Source organism: Chiloscyllium plagiosum, chromosome 28 (genome assembly GCF_004010195.1).
Source record: "Chiloscyllium plagiosum isolate BGI_BamShark_2017 chromosome 28, ASM401019v2, whole genome shotgun sequence".
NCBI classification, from domain to species: domain Eukaryota; kingdom Metazoa; phylum Chordata; class Chondrichthyes; order Orectolobiformes; family Hemiscylliidae; genus Chiloscyllium; species Chiloscyllium plagiosum.
The window spans coordinates 27,592,323-27,618,605 of record NC_057737.1 but is presented as its reverse complement, the minus strand read 5'-3'; the positions used below and the strand labels follow the sequence as shown (position 1 = coordinate 27,618,605).

Sequence of the window (26,283 nt, the reverse complement as noted above, 5' to 3'; positions counted from 1 at the left end):
CACGTACCACCCTCTGTGTGAAAAAGTTGCCCCGTAGGTCTCTTTTATATCTTTCCCCTCTTTGCCTATTTACCCTATCCATGCCCCTCATAATTTTGTAAACCTCCGACACTCCAGAGAAAACAGCCCCAGTCTGTTCAGTTTCTCCCTATAGCTCAAGTCCTCCAACCCTGGCAACATCCATGTTAATCTATTCTGAACCCTTTAAACTTTCATAACATTCTTTCCGATTGGAAGGAGACCAGAATTGCATGCAATATTCCAATAGTGGCCTAACCAATGTCCTGTACAGCCACAACATGACCTCCCGACTCCTGTACTCAATACTCTGACCAATAAAGGAAAGCATACCAAACACCTTCTTCACTATCCTATCTACCTGTGACTCCACTTTCAAGGAGCCATGAACCTGCACTCCAAGGTCTCTTTGTTCAGCAACACTCCCTCGGACCTTACCATTAAGTGTATAAGTCCTGCTAAGATTTGCTTTCCCAAAATGCAGCACCTCATATTTATCTGAATTAAACTCCATCTGCAACTTTATGAAAGAAAATCACAATATTCTGATTTTGTCAGCAGAGTTTATTAAACTAATTAAACAAATTGATTTTTGCAGTTAGTTATCCATGTCATTTGGATTCCCAACTGTTTTGGAAGTGATCTGTTTTGCTGGCACTTTCACTTGAGATGTTTTGCTACTTAGCTTAGATGAGCTTGCAACATGTTTTTGGCAACTCCAACTGTCTTCTAGGATTTCGTATTTTGTCATCGAGGCATTTGAGGGTTGTTTATATCTGGAGTTCTAGGAAGTCGATGGAGAGAACAGTTAATGGAGTACATAGAAAGTTCCCGAACAGCTTTTGGCTTGCCAACCAACCACCAACATTAACGATTGGTTCTTGAAAAGGGGGCAAAAGGCATCGAAAAATAGTTTCATAGCAGAATAATGCAGAGTCATTGATTGATAGAATAGACGAAAGACTTACCATATACTCAGTTGCAAAGATGGGTATTAAATAGTTTTGGACAGGTATGGAGATAGGATGAAGTAACTGAGAGGGGTAGGGCAAAGTTATGGTGAAATTTGAAAATGAAGGTAAGCATTCTACATTTGACATATAATATTGGGGAGTGGGAATTAGAGCAGATTAGTTAATTGGAGGGTAATTGGCTGGTGGATTTTTCTCAAGGAAAAGCAATGGGCTGTAGCATTTGGCAAAATTTGGAGTTATAGAACATAGGAATGGGATGTTGGCTAGGAAAACATTTAAACAATGATGTCTAAAGGTAACCAGAAAATCTCAGTGTGAGAGAAACTGAGGAATCAGTGGCATGGGAAGGTACCACATGGGATGGCACAGTGTCTCAGTGGTTAGCACTGCTGCCTCACAGCACGAAGGACCAGGATCAATTCCAGCTTTGGGTGACTGTGTGTGTGTGGAGTTTCCACATTTTCCTTGTGTCTTCGTGATGGATGATTTGTTATAGGATGCAAGAGAGTCTGTGAAGCTAATATCTACCACTCTCCCACCAACCTTGTTCCAATATGTGTTGGCTGCTGTGCTGTTGAATCTATCTGACTCAAAGAGACCCAAAGTCATTTTGGTATTTCTGTCCTTAAATACTTGGAAGTGGATGCATGCCTTCCAGATCTGCTAATCCATGCATACTTCTGCTTTTGCTGTAGGAAGCTGCACATAACAAGAGAGGGAGGAGGTATGACCATATTACATCCACTCTTCTAGCTTGATGGGGTGGCCATTCAGTGACACAATGGGCCACGGAACAGGATGTGGAAGTAGGAAGCATGGCCTAAGGTTCAACCTTGCCCATGCCATGCACTTCCTTCACTCACTGCCCTATTCAGTCACATTCAGAACTCTGAACACACATTGGGGTTTGGTCAAGGCTGTTTGTCAACAAGTTATAAAGAGGATTAGGTGTTAAGCTTTTGTCCTCTGCCCTCTTTTCTTTATTTGCAGACATGACATGCACCTGGGACCCAATCTCACCCTTAACAGCAACACATCCGTTTACCACCTGGAGACCAGGTTACTTCAGAGCAGCATGATGATCGACAAAGCACAATGAGCAGGTGCAGGACAGAGTGACTCAGACAAGGCAAGGAATACCTTTAGGTTATCTCTCGCTTGTCCAGGGCTGACGAGGGCAGGGTTTCTGAATTCCAGGCTCAGATGTCTAACAAGATATTTTCAGAATGTGACAGCGTTTTTGAGGCACAAGTAAAATATGCAAAAGAGCTAAATAACAAACCATGTCCAGGGTCATTCAGTGGTTAACTTCTAGCATGAAGAAATCAGATCATAGAGTACAGAAGGAGACCAGTTGGCCCATCATATCAGTACTGACCTCATACTTACAGCATTCTTTGACTGAATGTATGGAAGATCAAGTGGGACACATGATAAGCCTGCCCAGATCAAAAGACAAAGGCAGTGATGACAGTTTTAAAGGAGCAATAGATGTGTTAAATAGCTGTGATTGTTAGCTATATAAAGGAGGAAATATGTATGCTTTGCTGAGAGCAAAGCCAACTAAACACAAAGAAGACACGGCCTGTGTGGGTGATGTGAGAAAAATGGAATACACAGGTCATACTCTGAAGTTGTGGAACTCAATATTGAGACCTAGAGGCTGTAAAGTGCCCAAGTGGAAAATGCGGCGGTGTTCCTCTGACTTCTGCTGAGTTTCATTGGATCACTGTAGCAGGCTGTTCACTAACGTTCTTGAGGGAAGGAAACTGCCATCCTTACCCGGTCTGGCCTAAGTGTGACTCCAGACCCACAGCAATGTGGTTGACTCTCAACTGCCCTCTGGGCAATTAAAGATGGGCAATAAATACTGCCTAGCTAGTGATGCCCTCATCCTGCTAAAGAATAAAGAAAAAAGGCCCAGGATGGAATTGTTTCAATGGGGGTAAGGTGGTTTATTGAAATGACAAGTGATTGGAAGGTTTGGATCATGCCGGTTTTGTTAGGAGAAAGAGTCCATTTAATACTCACCTCATTGTGCAATTGCCAGAATTGTTTGCCAGAATAACTGTTGTAAAAATGCCCGCTCCCTCGTTGTGTGGAATAACTTCACTGCTTGCGATCAGTAGCTCCCTGTGCAGGTCAAAGGATGCACTTTACCATCTGCTTTCTGCAATGATATGATGGGCTACAGAAAGACCAATACCTCAGGAATTTTCTAGAATTTGGCTTTGAGAACTAAAATTACTTATCATTTAGCAAGTACAAATACAGGACTTTTGTTTGTGGACCAAGTTTAATTTTTTGTCAGCGCAGCGTATTCCAAATTCTGATTCTGTCAGTAAGAATCACAGTGACTTTAATGTTATGATTAGACCCCAAGGAACTTTACAGAGGAATAGATCGGAAAGGTGCAAATGGTTTTTGGGAGGGGATGGATAAAGTTGCAGTCAGAGGAATACTCTTTGACAAGGAGTTTCAGAGAGGAAGGTTGGAGCAAGCCAGGAAGTGTAGGCTTGCAAGGCCTTATGACCAGCAGGGGTATAGAAGATGTACAGGAGTCAGGGGGTGGGAGGTCTTGAGGAGCAGAGGTGTGAGCTGAGATAATAATGCAAAGAAAACCGCAGAGAATGGATGAACAAAGAACCTTTTGTAAACAAGGATGAAAATATGAGATCAACATTTTAGAAGTTGAAGAACTGGTGGAGATGAGTGGATGGGATTTCTACTGGGCAATGAAGTTATCACAGGATTTGGGAATATTGTGGATGGTTATCTGACTGTTGTAATTGGAGTGGTTGTTCTAACAACTTAAAGGCACGTGGAGCTGACTGGTGTCTCAGGAAAGATGCCTACAGCTGTTTAAAGCTTGTTATGGCTTTCACTTTAAATTTGATTTTTTTTTCTGGTACTCCAGGACAATGATTTGAGAGGCATGAAAATTCAGACTATTATGTACCACGTAATCTATTTCTTTATCATTTATCTCTTTACTGTGTAGCCTGAAGACTAAATCGAAGCATAATGTATTCAATGAGATGTAGATGAAGCATCATCCTTGACTTGCCTCCCGCTACAGAGTTACACAGCCCCTTGGCATCAGGTGCTGCTACTCCATGTGTAAGACATTATTAAGCTAAACTTTGAACTTGTTGTCATGTTTCAAAATGTGGAAAAAGAAAACATGCAGGCCTTCTCCCTGCTATTTATTTCAACAATAAGGAAGGAATAAAGGGCAGCAGCAGTGTTGGGCCATTACCAGATCATTTCCTCTCTGACTGCTCTCTGGAATTCTTTGATGAGAAAGAAGCAAGCAAACAGATACCTTGCATATTGCTGAATGATAGTAAGTTGAACAACACTTTGGTAATCAATGTCAAAAATTTGTTCATAACCTGGATCTAAATAGGAAAATGAAACATGTATCTAAACTCAAATCTTGTGCTGAAAACAAATGCAAATGGAAGAACTTTTTATCTAGCTATGACCAGGGTATATATTTTTGATGTTACAACTGATCTTGAAAAAACATTCTCAGAATCCCTACAGTGCAGAAAGAGGCCACTTGGTCCATCAGATCTGCATCGATTTTCCAAAAGCATCCAACCCAATCTCCATAGCCTTACATTTTCCCATGGCTAATTCACCTAGCCTAAACATCCCAGGTTACAGTGGAAATTTAGCATGGCCAATCCGCCTAACCTGCATATCTTTGGACTGTGGGAAGAAACTGGAGCACCTGGAGGACATCCAAGCAGACATGGGGAGAGTGTGCAAACTCCATACAGCCAGATGGTGAGACAGCAATGCCAACCATTGAGCCACCATGCCATCCTTCTTCATGGCATGTGAATGTTGTTGGCAAGGCCATTACTTGTTGGCTATCCTTAATTGCTTAATTGGTGGTGGTGAACTGCCTTCTTGCATCGCTACAATCATTGTGGTGTAAATAATCTATAACGCTGTTCGGGAGGGGATTCAAGAATTTTAATCCAGCAACAGTGAAGCAAGACAGGGACGTATTTCTTCTCTCAGAGGGTTGTATGTCTTTGGAGCTCCTTGCCACAGAGAGCTGAGGGGGCGGAGTCCTTGTGTTTATTTAAGGATGCAATAGGTATTTTTGAACATTAGGGGAAGTCCAGATTTACAGGGAAAAGACAACAAAATGTGTATGAGGAATGTCGGATCAGACATGATCCTTTTGAATGGCGATGTAAGTTTGAGGGGCTGAATGGCCTACTCCTTTTCCTATTTCTTATGTTCAAACAGTGATACTGTTTTGAGTCAGGATGGTGTGTGGCAGAGGGTAGTATTCCCATGCACCTGCTGACCTTGTCTTTCTGGCTGGGAGAGGTCACTAATTTGGACAATAGTTTGAAACCTTGGTGAGTTTCTGCAGTACGTTTGATAGATGATATTGTTGTCACTGAGTATCAGTGGTGACAGGAACTGAATGTTTATGTGCTGTATAGAGTGCTGGTTAAGCAACCTAATCTTTCCTTAATGATGTCAAGCTCCTTGGGTGTTGTTCATGTTGCATTTATCCAGGCAAGTGGGGTATATTTCATCACATTTCTGTCTTTGTCTTATGCAATGAATCATTTCATTGAAAATTGTGGTTCTGTTCCTGAAATTTGCAACTTTAATTGGAATGGCATTAAGCAAAGAATGTTTTCCCATTGTATCATTGTTAAAGCCAGAGTTGCTGCAGATGTTTTTTGCTTGGGATACTATTCCTGCCTGATATAACTTCCAGTAGAGAATAAATCACTAAATATTGAAGAGACACTGTAAAGCTGGGGACTTCAGAAGAAGGCCAATCATCCGCTTGGGTCATCTGGCTGCAGATAGTTGCAAATGCTTTGGCCTTGTCTTTTGAGTTGATGATGCCCTGTCATTGAGAAGAGAGATGTTTGTGGACCCTTCTCGACCTAGCTATTTAACTAGAGACAACTTTTTCACGCAGAGGGTGGTACTTGTATGAAATGAGCTGCCAGAGGATGTGGTGGAGGCTGGTACAATTGTAACATTTAAAAGACATTTGGATGGGTATATGAATAGGAAAGGTTTGGAGGGATATGGGCCGGGTGCTGGCAGGTGGGACTGGATCGGTTTGAGATATCTGGTTGGCATGGACAGGTTGGACCGAAGGGTTTGTTTCCATGCTGTACATCTCTATGACTCTACTCACCATCTTTCATGGTTGTAGCACATCCTTTGGTTTTGGGATTACTCTGCTGGTCAATAGTGTGTTGCTAAGCTGGCACGTAGCCCTGTGCTGTGTCTTCACCAGGTTAGCATCTCATTTTTTTAATTGGGCCTGGTGCTGTCCCTGTCATGCTCTCCTACATGCTCCACTGAACCAGCATTGGTAATCCCCTGGTTTGATGGAAATGGTCGAGTCGGGGAAATGCCAGGCCATGAAGTTACAGATTGCAGTTGAATAAAGTTCAGCTGCTGGTGACAACCTGCAACTTTCATAATTTTGGCAAGTCCCAAGCTGTCAGTGAGGAGGATCTTTCTGAGGTTGACTGATGTCTTTGTGGTTTTTGGTGATGAGTCCATATTTTTCCTATTTAACACTTCATTAGTAACTTTGATGCAACTGGGTGGCAATTTAGGTCATTTCAGATGGTTTTTAAGATTCCCCACATTACTTGAGTGAGACGTAGGCCAGACCAAGTGACGATGGCAAATTTCCCTCCCTAAAGGATATTTGTGCACCTGATAGGTTTTACAACATCATGACGATTGAGACTAGCATTCCAGATATATTAAATTCAAATTTTCCCCAACTACCCACTGGGAATTTAAACTGGTGCTTCCGGAGTCCATGCTGCAAATCACCAGTTCTTTTACCACTGCAATGCTAGACCATTCATATTGTGTCCTGTGTGAATTAAGCAAAGTATTTTGAAATCTTCCTAGGCCTTTGTTGTTGGTGTAGAGCAGTCTGCTATCCTGATAAACTGGAGTTAAGTGTAACATTTGAGGAACTTGTACCTCTAGGTATAATACTCACTATTTTCATAAGAATGGCTTTAAATTTGGATAATTTCTTTGAATGTTACAATTTTGCATGCAAATTACTATTATTTAGATTACTTACAGTGTGGAAACAGGCCCTTCGGCCCAACAAGTCCACACCGACCCGCCGAAGCACAACCCACCCAGGACCACTCCCCTACACCTAACACTATGGGCAATTTAGCATGGCCAATTCACCTAATCTGCACATTTTTGGATTGTGGGAGGAAACCGGACCACCCGGAGGAAACCCACGCAGACACGGGGAGAATGTGCAAACTCCACACAGAGAGTCACCTGAGGCGGGAATTGAACCCGGGTCTCTGGCGCTGTGAGGCAGCAGTGCTAACCACTGTGCCACCATGCATTTTATCTTACCTTTTCCTTCTTCATCAGTTATTTGCAACACTGATGTTCCCAGGCAATATAAATTTGCAGAGCACTCCTTTTAAACACTGGGTAAAAGTTGAGATTCGCTTTATCCAAAACTTTTTACGGGAATTTAATACTTACTGAACTTGCATTCACTGGCTCTCATGTTTCAATATTTCTTAGGTTTGTGCAACTCGAATTTGCAGAGTTGTAATTAAGCAGCTTTCCTGTTTGCACTTTTAAAAAAGCTGATCCTTAAAAGGGCACTACATACTGATATTTGTCCAATTTGGTTCTGTTCCCTGTTTACTGTTTGTAACTGCCAGATCAGCTTTACATTATGGGCATTTTGACTCTGCTAATTCTCAACTGTTGGAGTGAAACAGCTGAAGCACATTTCCTGCAGGATGTTTACAGCTGGCAGAGGCAGGAGTCATTCAACCCAAGTAGCTGAGAATGGCTTTGACATTTGGTATTTGATATGAGAGGACAGAGTGCCCAGTTAATTTGCCCAATCGACCCAAGTGCTGTAATGTGGAGACAATCCTAATTAAAGTTGTGCACAGAAGATTTCGATGATTGTATCTACTGACTGTTTCAAAATGTTAATTCAAAGTCCCATCAAGCATCCAGCGGTGATTCAGCAATACAACCACTCACCATCACCTCCCTTTCTCCTCAGTGTTAGTTCAGAATGATAAATTTGATCTTCACCATTTTGGATATAATGTGATGGAGTGTTACCACGCAATCTCTCTTTACTGGGTTTGCCTTCATTACCACCTGGATGGTGAGGACGCAGATAAAGCCATATGTTGGAGGGAAGTACAAGATATTGAATGTTAAAATGCAAGAAAGGAAAATGAGAGTGTTTTGCCTCAGCTGATTTTAGCTCCTTTATATGTTTTAATGTGTAGAAATGGAGCTTCTAAATCATGCTTTATACTTAATGTAGCATTGATGGCAAGGCCAGCATTTACAGGGGTGGCACGGTGGTTCAATGGTTAGCACTTCTGCCTTACAACGCCAGGGACTTTGGTTTGATTCTAGCCTCCGGCGACTGTGTGGAGTTTGCACACTCTCTCCATGTCTGCGTGAGTTTACTCCAGATGCTGCGATTTCCTTGCACAGTCCAAAGATGTGCAGTTTGGGTAGTTTGGCCATGCTAAATTGCCCATAGTGTTCAGGGATATGCAGGCTAGGTGGATGAGCCATGGGAAATGCAAGGTTAACAGCCAAGCTTTGTAAGGATTTACGTATATATTTAGCAGATAACGGCATGTACTCAACCACTGGAAGACCACAAGACTGCTCGCTGAGTAAAACATCTCAGTTATACCTAATGTTGATTGATCTTATATGTTTCAGAAAAAAGGCTCATAGAATAACAACTATTTGATCAGTGAGTCCATTTTTTATGAATTAATAGAACTTTCAGTGACTATAATTTCTGATTTCTCATTCATGCTGGAAATAATTGTGGGTTTATTTATTTTTAAACAATTTTCTTCAGAGTTTTTTCCAATCTTTGCCTCTCCCTTGTGAGTGTAGAAGTCTTGCCCGGATTTAATTCACCATGTGTCCTGGAAGATATCTCCCCTGTACTCACGTATTTGCGTTCACAAGCTGTTTGATTCGGAACTGAGTCCATTCCCAGCTTGTGCAAGTTGCTGAAGGGGCTGGGAGCCAGCACCTCTTTATAGTAGGGTGTTTCTGTGCCTTTGCAACAGCAGAGATATGTCTACAACTTGTTTCTGGTGAGCCGAGGAATCGGGCATTTATCTGGTGGTCACCCTGAACTCCAACACTGGCCAGACCTTCTGCTGGTATGTTGTTAAGGAGCCTGCTTTCCCTCCCTTCTGCACCCCCCTGGGTGGATTCTCCTGTTGGATATGTTCATAAGTCAAAGGACACCATGTAAGCTTCTGTATGGATACATCAATCAGCTGCTGAGGAGATCAGAACCAATCCCAGGTCTGTTCCAACTCAGCATTCCATTCAGTAGTAGGAAGGTTTCAAGTTTGGTCTTCAGGCTGTACAGGGTTGGTTGCATCCAGCAGGACAAATATCCATAGACTGCAGAAGCCAAGAATGGTTGCTCATCCTGAACTCTTTCCCGTGACTCTAGCTGTAAAAGGTCTGAGAATAAGTACCTCTGCCATCGGAACTGGGCAGGAAGCAATGTTTTTGACACCTGTTGGTTCGTCTGTCTATCTGCAAACACTATTAGTGGAATCTTACTCTTTTTTGTCGAGGTCTGGTGGCAGGTGTAAAAATGAGCAAGACATGCCCCACTGCTGTGACCAGGAAAGCCCCATCAGATAAGCTGCTTATCCAGCATTTAAGGGGCCACCCAGACTTTCCCCCAGGAGTGATGTCCTGCCCTGGTGAAGCAGCTGGCCAGTCAGAGACCGGTGCCACTGTGAGCCACTGCACCAAGGCTGCTGGAGGCTGAAGCAGCGGGCAAGGTGGGTAGCATTTTGAAGGGGCATCATGGGCTAGGGCTGGTGCTGGAAGCAAGGCAGAGGGGTGACTTTCAGCAGCTACCTCCTCCCACCCTATCCACGGCTGTGATCAGCCCTCGATTGGGATCGAGGGACCCTCTGACCCATCAGGGAGCCTGCCAATGTTCTTGTCCACTTGAACTAGAGTTGATCACAGCAGTAGTGTGAAGATACCTTTTAATTGAACTCTTATAGGTCTCAGTTGGTGCTGTAGTGGGAAGGCGTTCTCACCCAGAACTTGATGGATCTGTCGGACATCAGTCGACCGAATGATCATCTTGTCCCACCACCTTACTGCTACTACTGAAGGGAAGATTCCTGTCTATATTTCAAAAGAGAATGGGACGATTTCATGGGTGGCACGGTGGCACAGTGGTTAGCACTCCTGCCTCACAGTGCCAGAGACCCAGGTTCAATTCCCGCCTCAGGCGACTGACTGTGTGGAGTTTGCACATTCTCCCCATGTCTGCGTAGGTGTGCTCTGGTTTCCTCCCACAGTCCAAAAATGTGCAGGTTAGGTGAATTGGCCATGCTAAATTGCCCCTAGTGTTAGGTGAAGGGATAAATGTAGGGGAATGGGTCTGGGTGGGTGGCGGGTCGGTGTGGACTTGTTGGGCCGAAGGGCCTGTTTCCACACTGTAAGTAATCTAAGTCTAAGAAAAACATGGTTCACAGATCAGGTGTGGCCAAGGAAAGAACCGCTTAATTTTTGGCAAAGGTGCAGATCTGGAACCTAAACTTTTATTTTCAAGGATCCATTGATATTGGGTGATGGGATGAACTGACTCTTTTCTTTAAGTGCTGTGAATTGTTATATTTAGACTGTTGGGATTTTCTCAATGACAAATATAGAAGTTATCAAAATGTGAGCAGTATTTTCAGAGCAGGTTGTTGGATGTGGATTGGCCTGAAGCCCCCTCAGTCCGGCGGACAAGATTTCTTCTTTCAGATGTGTGGTTCCAGAATAGCAGCCAAGCCGGCGAAAGTGCCAAGGAAATGTATTTACAATAATGTGCCCTCTTCAGTTCTTCTCATTCATATTGCTGTTTAAGACATGGAGAAGAGTAAACCAGCGGTCTGTTGTATGTTTACATAACTGCTGTTGATTAGCTGTTGTCTGGCAATTGTGTTTAGTGAGTTCAGGGAAAGAGGTTGGTTCTGGTTGTACCTGCCTCCCCGCTGTTCCCTCCCCACCACCAATGATGGATAAAGAGGCTGCTGATTGATTCTCATTCACATAGATCCACTGCCAGAACCATAGCCTGATATGTATCAGACGTCTTAGGGATGCACTGTCATTTTGAATCTGCAGATGAATTAGTAATCCAATGTAGTCTGGTTGCTGCTTTCATTGTTAACATGTGGCAAAGTGACATTTATATTTTATGAATGGCTCTGATTACTATTTTTTAAGCCGCTCATTAGTAATCAAACGTGTTAGGAGCAGTGAGCCCTTGAACGCAGCGCGGTGTGGGAGTTGTGCTGTCTATATTTTGCACTGTTTTGCTCTTCTTCAGCAGCTCATGGTTCCTAGGCTTCGGATAGAGAAGCCCATAACATACCCTGTGACCCATGATAACTGCTGACCTACAAATATCTCAGTTATACATGCAGTGCTATCTGGAAACAGTTTCAGGTTTTTCTTGTGCTGCAAGAAAAAAACAGCTTGTCTTGTTATCCATGCCATGATTTTATCAATTATGGTTTCACTCCAGTCCTTTCTCAACACTAACGGGCTTAACTGCAACTTTGTGCTGTCAATTGGATTATCTTTCCCTGCTTTAAAATTGGTTGGCGTTAATGTTTTGCTGCTGGCTTGTTGACAATAGTAGGAACTGTTTGGAGAGAAACCAAACTAATTACAGACTGATCCTATTGTAAGTAAAGGTCCTGCCAGATGTGCCCTGTTGACGTTCTGTGTTATGATGCCCAGTGGCAGCCATTACACTGTATTGGGTGGTTGCTATCCTCCCATATAGCTAACACTTAAGAAAGGATTGTAACTATTCTGCAAAACATGTGCCCAAAGATTTCTGTAGAGTGTGCTGTTTGGTATTTTATATTTGAAACTTTGATGAGCCTTCAACACAGTTATTTAACGCATAGACATCAGGACTGAGAAATAATCATTATCACGAAAGAGGTAGTGTTGGGCAAGCTAATGTAGCTAAAGGTAGACAAGTCTCCTGGCCCTGATGGAATGTATTCCAGGATGCTAAAAGAGATGGTGGGAGAAATAGCAAATGCTAATTCCAAAATTCGCTGGAGTCTGGGGCCATTCCAGCAGTCTGGAAAACAGCAAATGTAACGCCACTGTTTAAAAAAGGAGCTAGACAAAAGATGGGGAGTTATAGACCGGTTAGCTTAACTTCTGTAGTGGGGAAAATGCTTGAATCTATTATCAAGATAGATATAACAAGATATCAAGATAGAAATTGTCTCTTAGGGCAGACACAGCATGGGTTCATGAAGGGCAGGTTATGCTTAACTAATCTACTGGAATTCTATGAGGACATTACAAGCACGGTGAACAACAGGACCCGGTAAATGTGGTGTATCTAGATTTCCAAAAGGCATTCGACAAGGTGCTGCACAAAAGGCTGCTGCTTAAGATAAAGATGCATGACATTGCAGGTAATGTATTATCATGGATAGCGGATTGATTAACTAAAGGAAGCAAAGAGTGGGGATAAATGAGTATTTTTCTGGTTGGCATTCAGTGACTAATAGTGTGTCTCAGGGATCAGTGTTGGGACCGTAATTGTTTACAATTTACATAGATGATTTTAAATTGTGGATCATGTGTGTCAAAGTTTGTGGATGACACTAAGGTGAGAGGAAGAGCAAAGTGTGCAGAGGACTCTGAATGTTTGCAGAGTGATATAGATAGTTTAAGTGAGTGGGAAAATGTCTGGCAGTTGGAGTACAATGTTGATAAATGTGCAGTCATCCATTTTGGTAGGAATAACAGTAAAAAGGACTATTATTTGAATATTTAAAAAATTGCAGCATGCTACGACATGCAGAGGGACCTGGGTGTCCTTGTGCAAGAATCACAGAAGGTTGGTCTGCAGGTACAACAGGTAGTTAAGAAGACAAATGGAATGTTGTCCTTCATTGCTAAAGGGATTGAGTTTAAAAGCAGAAAGGTTATGTTACAGCTATACAGGATGCTGGTGAGGCCACACCTGGATTATTGTATATAGTTTTGGTCTCCTTACTTAGAAAGGATGTACTAGCACTAGAGGGGGTGCAGAGGAGATTCACTCGGTTGATTCCAGGGTTGGGGGGAGGTTGGCTTATGAGGCGAGACTGAGTAGACTGGGATTATATTCATTGGAATTTAGAAGAATGAGGGGAGATCTTATAGAAACAATATAAAATTATAAAGGGAATGGATAGGATAGAAGCAGGGAGGTTGTTTCCACTGGGGTGGATGAAACTAGAACAAGATGGCATAGCCTCAAACCTGAGAGGAGCAGATTTAGGACTGAATTGAGAAGGAACTTCTTCACCCAGATGGTTGTGAATCTGTGGAATTCCATACCCGGCGAAGTAGTTGATACTTCCTCATTGAACGTTTTTAATTGCAAGACAGATCATTTATTGAACAGTAGAGAATTAAGGGTTATGGTGAGAGGGTGAGTAAATGGAGCTGAGGCCATGAAAAGATCAGCCATGATCCTATTGAATGGTGGAGCAGGCTCGAGGGGCCAAATGGCCTACTCCTGCTCCTGGTTCTTAGGTAATAATTTACACTTCAGTCAAAAATATAAAATTCTTCTGTTCTCACCTTTTCAGTCTTATCATTTGAGATTAAGCACTTCGCTCAACATAAGTTCTGTGAATTTTCTTTCTCCTATTTGTTATAAAACTGATAATTCCAGATCTTTGTCAAACATTCTGTATCGGTTGATTCCATTACAACAAGAGCAGCTGACATATACTGAGAGAATTCCCTAGTATGGTGTCTGTTCAACACTATTGATTATATTCTGCTTGTAATGTTTTAGTTTATGTGGTATCAATAGACACACCATAGTTATTACCTGCTTTCAGCCACTTCCTCTTTTTTTGTATTCCTTGGTATTTACTTCATTCATAGTATATGTAAATAAAGATACCACACTTAAAAGCTTCCTTTCAGAAAGGCTCTTTCATTTCCTTTTGTCTGCAAAAGTATTGCATGATTAACATGCTGAAGTTGGCATAATACTTGTGCTACCGGAGCAGACATGCTGAGGAAACCTTACCACAAGCACACACGTTCAGAATGTTACATGACCTTTTGGAGGTTTATGGCTGCAATCCAAGAGATAATCCAGACACTAATCATCTGTGCCCTAGAGTAACGAACCATAGGAAAAGGTGAATATCTCATTATCAAAACACCATTCACAAACCGTATCAGAATTCAGCAATTGTGTTTCCACATAAAACCTGCATTTCACACAAAAAGAGCACAGTGAACGACAAAGAAACACCATTCAGCCCATTGAAACTTCACAAGTCACTCTCCTAACTCTCTGGTTGATAATTGGCCATTTTGTAATGTGCTGAGTGTACTTGACTCCACTGTCTGGTCTGGCAGATTGTTCCTCTTTCTATCTTATGAGTTATCAACACAATTATTTTTAACATATGTTCTTACTAATTTTAATCCACAACCTTTGCCTGCATTGTGCTGCTTAATATTCTGGACTTGCCTAAATGGTTCTATTTAGATGTTCTGTAAATTTGTTGAGACACAGCTCCTTAAACTTTTTGGACACGATGAAGTATATTTTGTTCTTGTTATTGATTACAACATCAAACAAAGGTAAGGATGTGAAAAGGCCTAACATTTTATCAAACTGAAGTCATCCAATCTTACACTCAGGAGAAATTGAGGACTCCAGATGCTGGAGATCAGAGTCGAGAGTGTGGCGCTGGAAAAGCACAGCAGGTCAGGCAGCATGGAGGAGGAGCAGGAAAATCGACGTTTCGCATTTCATTCCTGATGAAGGGCTTATGCCCGAAACGTGGATTCTCCTGCCCCTCGGATGCTACCTGACCTGCTGTGCTTTTCCAGCTCCACACACTCAATCTTACACCCAACCTATTCTGAACTCCTGAAAATCCCTCACCCCAAATGTTCATCTGATAGAATATCCTAGGAGTTTTGAGTATTTTGTTTTTCTGTTCTAAGGTTACTTTTTATGATTTTCTTTTGTCAGGATGTGGCCAAGGCTACATTTATTGCCATCTCCACCGGTCATTCTGCTATTACACGCGTTTCATTAATGAGAATTCGCTGTAAAGCAATTGAACTAATTAGGAATGCTGTTTCTAAAGCGTGAACTTTTAAAATGTGTGTTGAGTGTAAAGTGATTACATCACCAACACTTTAAGAGCTGTTACTCAAGTGCGATTTTTCAAATTGCAACCATCGCGTTAGAAGAACTACCTGTAATTGCCATATGAATGTATTTGTGGGTCATCTTTTTGTGTCATTACACTTCCTGTTCCAATTGTCCTTGTTTAATAGTGTTAGGAAGTCCCAAGATATTGATTAAGCAACAGTATTTGAATAAAGATGTATATCGATGCCAGAGTGAAATGTGACATGGAGGGGAATTTGGAGATGATGGCATTCCCGTTACACTACTGCCTTTGTTCTATCCAGTGGCAAAGTTTACAAAGCTGGGAATTGTTGCAATAAATTTGGTGTGTTTCTGAAGTTCATCCAGCAGTGACTATATACCAGACACACATGGCGTTAATGGTAGCATGGGATGGACAACAAAAGCAATGTTAGAAAACTGATTGTTCATGAATGGTGTAGATGTCCTTAGGTGTTGCCTCTGCCCCCATCCAAATGTATACTGAGTGGTCGATCACGATCCTGGTTTGAGCATTGATGATGGAGCACTTGTAAGGAATCCCAGTGAGCTAGTAGTCTCAAAGTACCGCACCACTCCTGCTCTTTACTAGTAATTGAGGTTTATGTTTGTTTGATTTGACTAACCTAGTGTAATATTCCATGTTCAAGATATCTATTATATACTTTAAGAATGTTAACGAGTTTACTTCTAAATTTCTTCTCTATGAAGCTTCAGCATTTTTATCATTTCCTCTTATTTCTGTGAAGTGGAATTAACTGGATAGCTCTTTGTCTAGCAAAGACATGATGGGCCGAATGGCCTACTTCTCAGCCATACATTTTCTGTTCCCTCTCCCTTGCTCTTGGGATCATAAATGTTATCTCTCAATTCTTGGAAAAGCAAATGATATCAGTATTGTCAATACAGCCTATCCAACACAACATGAACTTATATTTGTGTAATATCTTTAACATATTACAATGTTCCATAATGCTTTATTTAAGCAGAGCTCGAATTAAATCAGGAGATTGTTTTTTCATTCATGGGATGTGGGCATCACTGGCTAGGCCTGCATTTATTGTCTATCCGTAATTGCCCCAGAGGGCAGTTAAGAATCAACCACATTGCTGTGGGTCTGGAGTCACATGTAGGCCAGACCAAATAAGGATGACAGTTTTGATCCCTAAAGGATCGGATGGGTTTTGATACTTGTGGGTAAGAAAATCAGTGGAAATTTCATAATTCTTTTGTCAAATGCAGGAGGAAATTATTTTTAACAGACCCAACAAATGCTGAACAAAATACCTGAATGCATTCAAAATGACAAAAAGCATGAAAGGGGAAAATAATTAATCAAAATAAATGACAGTACATCCCATCTGCGTTGAGTAACGAGCAACTCCAGAACATTAGACATGTTTTCACTCCCTTAGAAATGGCATGTACAAAATGTTTTTGCTCATGCTATTGCTTAAAACATTTTTAATTAGTTCATAGGTTGTCACTACGAATGACTCTGAAACTGGCTGATTTTGCTAACTAGACTGTATTCTGGTGTCACCAGTGTGCACATGAGTTGTTTCTAAATGAAAATCATTTCAAAATAACAACTTATCGCCAAAGTTAAACTATCCAAATATAATTTCTTGTGTACTTTACCTCTTTCTGTTGCTTTTGTACCAAATGCTTGCTTTGGACTCCATGGATTTATTCATACAATGATTCCCTGGAGGCAGTTGATGAATGTATGAGGTTCCAGTCATACTGAAAACAGAGGAAGGCTTTGTGCTGGTTGAAATTTTCAACACTAGCAGGCCGTAAACAGATAATGTATTTCTGCCATTGAGTCTGAGGCACAATAAAATATCTGCCAAATTGGTTTAGCTTTATTAAAGCTGTCAGATCTAGCACTGTTAGGGCACAAAGATAGCAGGAGGCACCTTCCTTAAACATATTGAAATCTTTTCCTGTGACTTGTTAGTGTTTTTTATACATACAGAATGAAAGCAGTTTAATTTGTATAGAGGAGATAAATGAAATGTTGTTTACAACTAAGATAAACAGAATTGTGTTCAATAACTCTACCCTGACAAGCAGCTCAAGTTAAGTACCAGCTGTTTACCAAAATCCTATCCAAATTAAACCAATAATCACTTTGTTATTTCTTGGTATGTTCTTTCTCCCCCCAACCCAAACCTCTTTCCCATATGTTTTCTTCTGCTAGCTTGTTGGGAGAGCTGCACTGCTGAATGTATTGTTGGGGGGATAAGTAATTTATTATGGGTAAGTTGCAGTCTTCGTCCACCTCCCTCACCTCAGGCATTCTTTGTTTTCTGACTTAAAGAAAGGAGTCTTGCATTTAAATAATGCCATTCACGATGTTATAACTCATATGCAATGACATGTTTCTCAATAATGCATGCTCCAGTGCAACTCCCCCGTATTTAATGACTTATTTTTCAACAATACGTGTACAAATGCAGCTCCCTCTTGCTCGATTGCTTGTTAGATTAGATTAGATTACATTACAGTGTGGAAACAGGCCCTTCGGCCCAACAAGTCCACACCGACCCGCCGAAGCGCAACCCACCCATACCCCTACATTTACCCCTTACCTAACACTACGGGCAATTTAGCATGGCCAATTCACCTGACCTGCACATCTTTGGACTGTGGGAGGAAACCGGAGCACCCGGAGGAAACCCACGCAGACACGGGGAGAACGTGCAAACTCCACACAGTCAGTCGCCTGAGGCGGGAATTGAACCCGGGTCTCAGGCGCTGTGAGGCAACAGTGCTAACCACTGTGCCACCGTGCTGCCCACTAATAATCTTCACCAATGCCTCAAAGCATTTTAATGCCTTGAAATCCTTTCGAAATGTAGTCATGGTTCTAATGTAGGACTTGGATGCTTCCTGGAAAACTAAACCTAAACAGTTTTTCAAAACCAGTTTGGAATCAATTCCATAAAAGTGGTTCAGGAAATTGGTCAGGCAGCAATACCCGAAATTGGGCTTGCTGCTATTTTCAAGGTTATTTTCACCTTGGGGATTATTTCAAGAAATCAATTGTATTATTTTTCCAGTTAATGAGGTAAGATTAATGGGTTTGCAATTTATGATTTGTTTTATCATCTTTTCTGAAACTGAAAACTGATATTTTCAATTGAGTGAAAACTCTTTGTGGCTCACTGAAGTTTTCATGCTGCTGACACCACTTAGTTGATTTTGTCTCTGATTTTATTTAGCACCTCTAAAGTGGAAAATTGATTATTGGAGACTTAACTGGTTTTGAATTCTTCAAGATGGCTCTGACTCCATAGCAATGACCGTCATGCTGCTGGTCTCCTCTTGAGAGAGCACTTCCAGAAAATAACGATTGTATTAATTAGTTTCAAATTCCACTTACATAATAAATTGAGTTCTTCTTTGATCTTGTAATTTGGAGCATTTCTTTAATACTCTTCTTGAAATAGCTCCACAGAGGCTGACATCCTGTCACCAAGTCACCCTTTATTTCCATGCGGGAAGCACTTACCACTGATCCAGTTTCCTCAGAGCCAGCTCTCAGAGTGAACAGAACCTCTGATATTCCCGTTTATCTCTGTCATCCAGGGCTCCCTGATTGGATCTGATTAACAGCCCCAATCAGGGAACTTAGATTCTATGAGGTCCACCTGGCTGAACTCACCACAATCACTATAATCCTCCCCCTATGAAACCGAGGACATAGATCTTTTTTTTTGTTTGTAGCCCCTCCTGGGGTGTTTTAGCACCAGGTCAGGCTTCTCCCACTCTGCCTCTGATCACTCCCAGAGCGTCTCGGAAGAAATTCATTCCCCTGTTCAGGCAGCAAAGGCATTCGAGGCAGCGATATCTGCCATGTCCATCTCAGATTCTGAGTTGAAGAACTTCACCTGCCGAAGGAGCAGTGCTCCGATAGCTTGTGATTTTAAATAAACCTGTTGGACTATAACCTGGTATCGTGTGACTTCTGACAGAAAATTTAAAACCATTCTGGACTCTTCCAGTGGCGGTACTACCAGTGGTGAATCTGCCAGTGGGAGATGCCTCAATGCATCCACATTTGCTATTTGGCCTCCTGGATGGTGTCCCAACTTGTAATTATACGCAGTTAGTATTAGAGCCCACCGCTGAATTCGGCCTGAAGCTATGGGCGGCACTGCCTTGTCCTCTTCAAGTACACCTAGCAAGGGTTTGTGGTTTGTTATTGTTACAAATTTGTCTGTAAGGGTATTGGTGGAACTTCCTGACTCCAAATATGACCGCCGAATATTCCTTCTCTATCTGGGTGTATTTGCACTCTGCATTAGCCAAAGTCCTGGATGTACATGCTATTGGGTGTTCCTCTTTATTGGGCCACCTGTGAGCTAATAATGTTCTGAAGCTGTAAGGGGAGGCATCACATGTCAATACCAGATCTTGCTTTAGATTACAATGTACCAACACCTTGGAGGATGATGGCTGTTTGTTCACTTCCCTGAAAGCTATAGCTTGGCAACGCGACCCTTTCCAAGACTGATCCTATTATAAGATTTGATGCAAAAGTGCATGGATGGAGGCCAGGTTATGTACGGACTTTCCGTAATAATTCACCAACCCAATCCGGGGCACCTTTGGCTGCCCTCACCTTATCTTCTAATGTGTGTCACCCAGTCTTGTTGACTCTGTAGCCAACTTGGAAGAAACGTCTAAGGCAAGTTCTCCAAATGCTCCTTTTTGGTCTTCCCTGTTATTAGCATGTTATCTAGGTAAATGGTGACCTGAGGATGACCTTGTAAAATGTTCTCCGTCAACTGAAAAATGCCACAGGCTGACAATTCTCCAAGTGGCAGTCTCATATATTGGTACAAACCCTTATGGGTATTAATTATAGCATACTTCTAGGAATCCTCATCTAACCGGAATTGCAGTGTGCATGGCTCATGTCCAGTATTGTGAAGGACGGCACCCTGCTAACTTTGAGTATAAATCCTCGATGCGATGGATTAGGTATTTATCCAGCTGCTAAAAGCAGTTTTCAGTTTGTTTAAAATCCCCACAAAGGCAAACTGACCCATTGTATGTCCTGTGCTGCCCATTCTACAAACTGGACTAGTTAAATGATTTCTTCACTTTCCAGCCTTCTGATTTCTGCCCGTAAGGCAAATGGCAGTGCAGAATCGTGGAATTGCTTCCTGGTCAACATACAAGATGGCCTTGGCTCCTTTGATAGTCCCTAGACCTTCCTGAAAGACTTCTGGGTATTTAATTAGCACTTCACTCAGGCAGCCATTTTCTAATCGAAAAATGTTGAGCCAATCGAGGTGAATCTTTCTTAAGCAAGTATGCCCCATCAAGCCTGGGCTCAAGCTTTTTACTACAGTCAGTGGGAACTGCCTGTCATAAGAGACTGGAACCAAAGTTGTACCCTTAATCTGTAAAGGTGCCCTGGCATAGGTTCTCAGTCTAGCCGAGGTCTTGCGCAAACTTAAGAGTTGTAGTCCAGAGTAAATTTTGGTTCTCTGATCACTGGGACAGCTATACCGGTATTGACCAGTATTAAAACCATTTAATCAGATGTTTATTTTGATTGGTTCTGATTTGGATGTTGCTAAACAGCCTAACTGTTCTCACCAGGTGTAAGTGGGCTTTAAAGGATGTGCACTCTCCTGGATACCAGCCTATGAGTTCTCTTACTCAATTTAGGTTGAGTGGGTTTTCTTTTGCTGCCTCGAGTCCACATATCAGTGGCAATTACAATGGCCTGTCAGCCCAGGTCCTGAACAAAGCTCTAACAGTTTGGCCAAGGCTTGGCTTTGTCTTGATGTTTTGTTGTGGGCCGACCTGGACTCCATCTGTTCAAGATGTGCCCTGAGTGAGGCTTTGCAATTGCCATTACTGAAGTGGTGTTCCAGAAGCACAGTCAGACTGGCAACTTCCATCTGAATGCCCCCTCCACCTGTCACATTTTCCAGTGATAAAGACAGTTGTGCCAGTTGGAAGTTCAGTTGGGCTTGAGCTAGGAGGCACTTTTAGATGGTTACATCATTAATCCAATATACCAAACAGTCTCTCAGCATTTCATTAAGGGTTAAACCAAAGTCACATGCCTCTGTTGGTCATTTGAGACTGGTCAAAAATCCTGATTTAGATTCCCCCGATTCTCAAATTGCCAGGTAAAACCTATAGCATTCTTTAATTAGAGGAAGCTTGGGTTTTAATATTCCATAACTAAATCCGTCAACTCTTGAAAGGTTTTAGTATCTGGTGCCTCAGGAAAAGTTAAGCTCCCAATAACCAAAAACGTTGCGGATCTGCAAGCTTTCAAGAGAATTACCTGGATATCAAACCTACAGCTCAGCGAGCAAACCTACATCCTATACCTCAACCTGAGCTACAAATCTTGCAAAAACCTATGGGCGCAACAGGCTACAACTTGCCCGAAGATGGGAAAGGAATGCCATCCGAGGGATATCAAACCTACAGCTCAGTGAGCAAACCTACACCCTAAACCTCAACCTGAGCTACAGACCTTCACAAACTTTGCAAAAACCTATGGGCGCAACATGCTACAACTTGTCCGAAGATGGGAAAGGAATGCCATCCAAATGGATATCAAACCTACAGCTCAGCGAGCAAACCTACACCCTAGAGTTACCTTGGGTTTTCATCTGCTCCAGTATCATTTATTCAGACAAGATGCCGCATTCTTTCCACATACTGGGCCCAATCTTCGATGGCAAGTTTAAATGAGTCTCCCTTGCCAAATAATGGCATGACACCAGAAATGCATATCCCAACTCAAAGACAACTATTGCGAGCAAATTTCAACAGGGGTGTGCTTTTCTCTCATCGCAACTGAGGTAACTCCACAGAGGCTGATGTCCCATCACCAAGTCACCCTTTATTTATATGTGGAGAGTTCGGTTCCAGCTGTTTCAAAGCCAGCTCTCAGAGTGAACAGAATGTCTGACACTCCTGTTTATATCTGTCAGCCAGGGCTCCCTGATTGGGGCTGTTAAATTGGTCCACTCACGGAACTGTTTCCACACTGTAAGTAATCTAATCTAATCTAATCTAATCTAACTCATGTTCTATGAGGTCCACCTGCCTGATCTTGCTACAATCATTACTCTTCATCTCGGGTTTACCTGGTTAACAGTGCAACTACTAAATACTGGTGTTGACAAAAGACTGAAAGCATTAAATACATTCAGAGTTAAACCTTACATGAACAGAAGATACATCTAAAAGTGAATTGAGCTTCATGATATAGACAGTAGTCATAAATTTTAAATCGCTTAGCTGTGCATGAAATCCTTTGAACTGAATTGCTGAGTTGAACATTTTGAAAGGATTCAGCAGTGCCCAGGTCAGTCATGGAACTTTGGCAGAGCACGTTGTAAACTTGTTCTGGAATGTGCTTCAGGAATGAAACTGTTACATTGCAGCTGCAATGATTAAAAACCAATTGATGACAATGATTCTGTACCTCATATAACTCATTTCATGTGTGTGACGTAGTCCGGGGCAACACGAACTAGGAAGAAGTCCTGCTCCCTACAATAATTTAAATCTAGCTCTTGCTATAATTGTATGTACTACTATCAGGTGTATGACTATCACCTGATGAAGGAATGTCGGTCCGAAAGCTAGTGTGCTTCCAATTAAACCTGTTGGACCATAACCTGGTGTTGTGTGGTTTTTAACTCCATTTTTCTGGTAGAGGTTAGGCCACTCTAAAACCGTCAGAGTTGCCCTTCATGTAATTAATTAAATAATATTAAGAGATTAATTTTTCAGCTGGAAATATAACAGTTACTATGTGTTGGCATTCAATCCACCTTTGTTAATTCTTATTGTTTAAATTTCACAGGGATTTAACTTTAAGCAGTAATGGTATGGGGGTGTCACCTTACACACGTCCTGAAATAGTGTCTCTGCCAGGAAATGAGTTGAAGAGTAGCAAGTGTTCATTTAACAGTAAAATATATTATGGTTCTCTTCACAGAAGCTCTTCACCCAAAGAGGGGTTACAAAGATGGGGAAAATTGAGACCAAGGTTAGGGTGGGCACTAGTGTATGCTCCGGATGGGTGCTTAATTGGCAATGTCAGGCCTGTTGGGGAAGAAGGTGATGTGGTGTCCCAGATGAATGGGATCCCGGTCGCCCACAGTAACTCCCAACCAGAATCAAGGCTTTGCTTGGCAGGGAGCTAGTATAGGTCATTAGGAGCATTTCACTGTCCTAACCTTTAATGTCCTGGAACATACCCAGGCACTTTGCTTCAAACAGCCTGGTGTAAGAAACTACATCCACTCTTATTCACAATACAAAAGACCACAACCAAAGGGACTTCCTGCAACAAGTGTGAAGGAGAGGAGGGTAAATCAATTACATGTGTGCATCTTCTTTCACTCTGACACCCTTCAAAACCCCTTGGGCTTTTTACCAGTAAGGAGAAAGTGAGGTCTGCAGATGCTGGAGATCAGAGCTGAAAATGTGTTGCTGGAAAAGCGCAGCAGGTCAGGCAGCGTCCAGGGAATCGACGTTTCGGGCATAAGCCCTTCTTCAGGAGGGCTTATGCCCGAAGAAGGGCTTATGCCCGAATCGTCGATTCTCTTGTTCCCTGGATGCTGCCTGACCTGCTGCGCTTTTCCAGCAACACATTTTCAGCTTTTAACAAGTAACAATTAATTGAGTGGTGGTATGAGCAAAAGAACTAAGGAGCAACCACAAAACATTTGTTTTGATTTAATATATTTTGATGCCAGTAAGAAGTTCTAACTTAAAACTATATATCTTATCCTCTGAAGGTTAATGAACAGGTAATATAAATCTACTGAGGATTAGTATCCATTAGTCCCTAGGTTTATTTCATCCACAAGACTATCTGTTGTTAATTATACAAGATCAGTTTGATTGTGACTTATGTGACTTTCACACTGGTATCGAGGAATGATTTCTCCTCAGACTAAGATGATCAAAGAGTCACAATGAGAAAAAGACTTCCTTATGAGTGAATTAGGCTGGCAATGAATGGTTACTAATTCTGAACATCTGGTGTCTGCTTGCTAAACTTTTCAAAGCATAAATTAAAATGCACCATTCACCTTTTTTTTGAAATCGCAGCTTGCATCGAGTTCAATGAATTGTTTTGGGGTCACTTTGTAGCATTCTGATCCGAGAACCACCTCCACACGACACGTATGTCCCGTTATGACGGCTAAATGACTTTGTAAAGCAGGTTTTCAGCTGATCTCGCAAAGGATTTCTTTTTGTTCACTTGATAATGTGCTGGAATATGTATGACCAGCTGTTGTGATGGAGGCTGGTGTTCTTCTACTGATGACATAGGATGGTGAATCTCTGATGATTACTCTACAGATTGGATAAGTTGTGTATTTTGTATAAGGTTCCAGTGCTGTGAACGCTTACAGTTGTGTGTGAGTGTACTGTATTTTTGTGCAGTCACACACTTCATGTAATGTAATATTAATTAGAAAGCTGCTGGGCTGGTTTCTCCTCTGGGCTATTTCGTTGCCTGAGGTGAGTTTTGCGGGATTTCTGGAGACAACTTTGGACTCAGTAGGCCGAATGGATGAATTCTATGATTTTCTTCTATGATTCTATGAACCGTTCCTCAGCAAGTGCTGAAGAGAGGGAGGTGAATATCAGTTACTCTTATGACCCTGTACCCTTTTTACCCTATGATAAAAACAATGACTGCAGATGCTGGAAACCAGATTCTGGATTAGTGGTGCTGGAAAAGCACAGCAGTTCAGACAGCATCTGAGGAGCAGTAAAATCGACGTTTCGGGCAAAAGCCCTTCATCAGGAATACAGGCAGAGTGCCTGAAGGGTGGAGAGATAAATGAGAGGGGGGTGGGGGTGGGGAGAAAGTAGCATAGAGTACAATAGGTGAGTGGGGGAGGGGATGAAGGTGATAGGTCAGGGAGGAGAGTGTAGTGGATAGGTGGAAAAGAAGATAGGCAGGTAGGACAAGTCATGGGGACAGTGATGACCAGAGTTCAGAAGAGAGTTTGAGGTGGGCACTCCTGGTCTTATCCTCCATCCAGGCGCTTTGCTCTGCAGGTCCAGCCATGCAACACCCCTCACTCTAATAGGAGTGTAAAAGAAACTTCTAAATGACATTTTAAAGGTCAATGACCAGGGAGCAGCAATTGCTTCCGTTCTAGAGTTGCTGCCTCACAAACCCCAAAATGTAGCTTTTTTCTAACATTATTCTCCCACATGTAAATGAACATTCTTGTCAGGAAGCTGTGACTCCCCTGACCGTCTCTTCCTGAGAGCTGACTGTGGAAATGCAAGTAACTTGAAACTTTTCTTTTTGAAAAATCTGAACAGCTTCAACCAAAGTATCATTGTAGAAAGTTTAACCCTTTAAAGTAACACTGCTTACAGTTAGTATGAAGTGTACTTCTGACCTCGATCTTCTGACAAATGCTGAGCTTGTATTAAAATGAAGTGTGTCTTCTTTTCCCCATTTCAAACCCACAGTGGTTCTGGAAAACTTTAAACTTCTTCAGTGACTTAATAATCAGTCAAATCTTGGTTCTCTCTGCGACTTGGGTATTTAAATTGACCATTCATTTCAAGACCATAGAATGATCACATCCTGTCCTTCTTTGAAAGGGACACACCTCTACATTGTACATTAAGCTCTATTCAGTTCCATTTCCTGTGAAACAGCAGGTTTTTTGACTTAGAATAAGCATCAATGTAGAAGATCTGGAAGCAATTTAATTATAATCTCACGCATAGGATTCGGAGAATGGAAATGCAAACTATGTTTAGAACATTAAAAAAAAACGGTTTTCTTCAACAATTACTTTGAATAAATTAGCAAGCCTGTTGATGGAAACAAAATAATGAGGTGATTTAAAGTACTTGTTGTCATAGAGAAATTAGTTTTGGTAGACTAAGCGCTTTTTTTCATCATAGATCTAAATTCGTAATGTGGCATTTCATCATTTTTTGAATTGACAAACCAATAAATTA

General features: G+C 41.8%; 1 protein-coding gene and 1 long non-coding RNA gene across 2 annotated transcripts in view; one reads left to right on the top strand and one right to left on the bottom strand.

The window, feature by feature from the left end:
* The window catches only part of LOC122564076 (cytosolic arginine sensor for mTORC1 subunit 2), a 156,622-nt gene that overhangs the window by 43,301 nt on the left and 87,038 nt on the right, over positions 1-26,283 (top strand). The gene's annotated exons all lie outside the window — the stretch shown is intronic.
* Positions 681-7,620, bottom strand: LOC122564077. The gene is made up of 3 exons (XR_006315810.1): positions 7,533-7,620; positions 3,024-3,125; positions 681-802 (listed from the first exon to the last, which is right to left on the bottom strand). It is a non-coding gene; the product is annotated as an uncharacterized LOC122564077 (long non-coding RNA).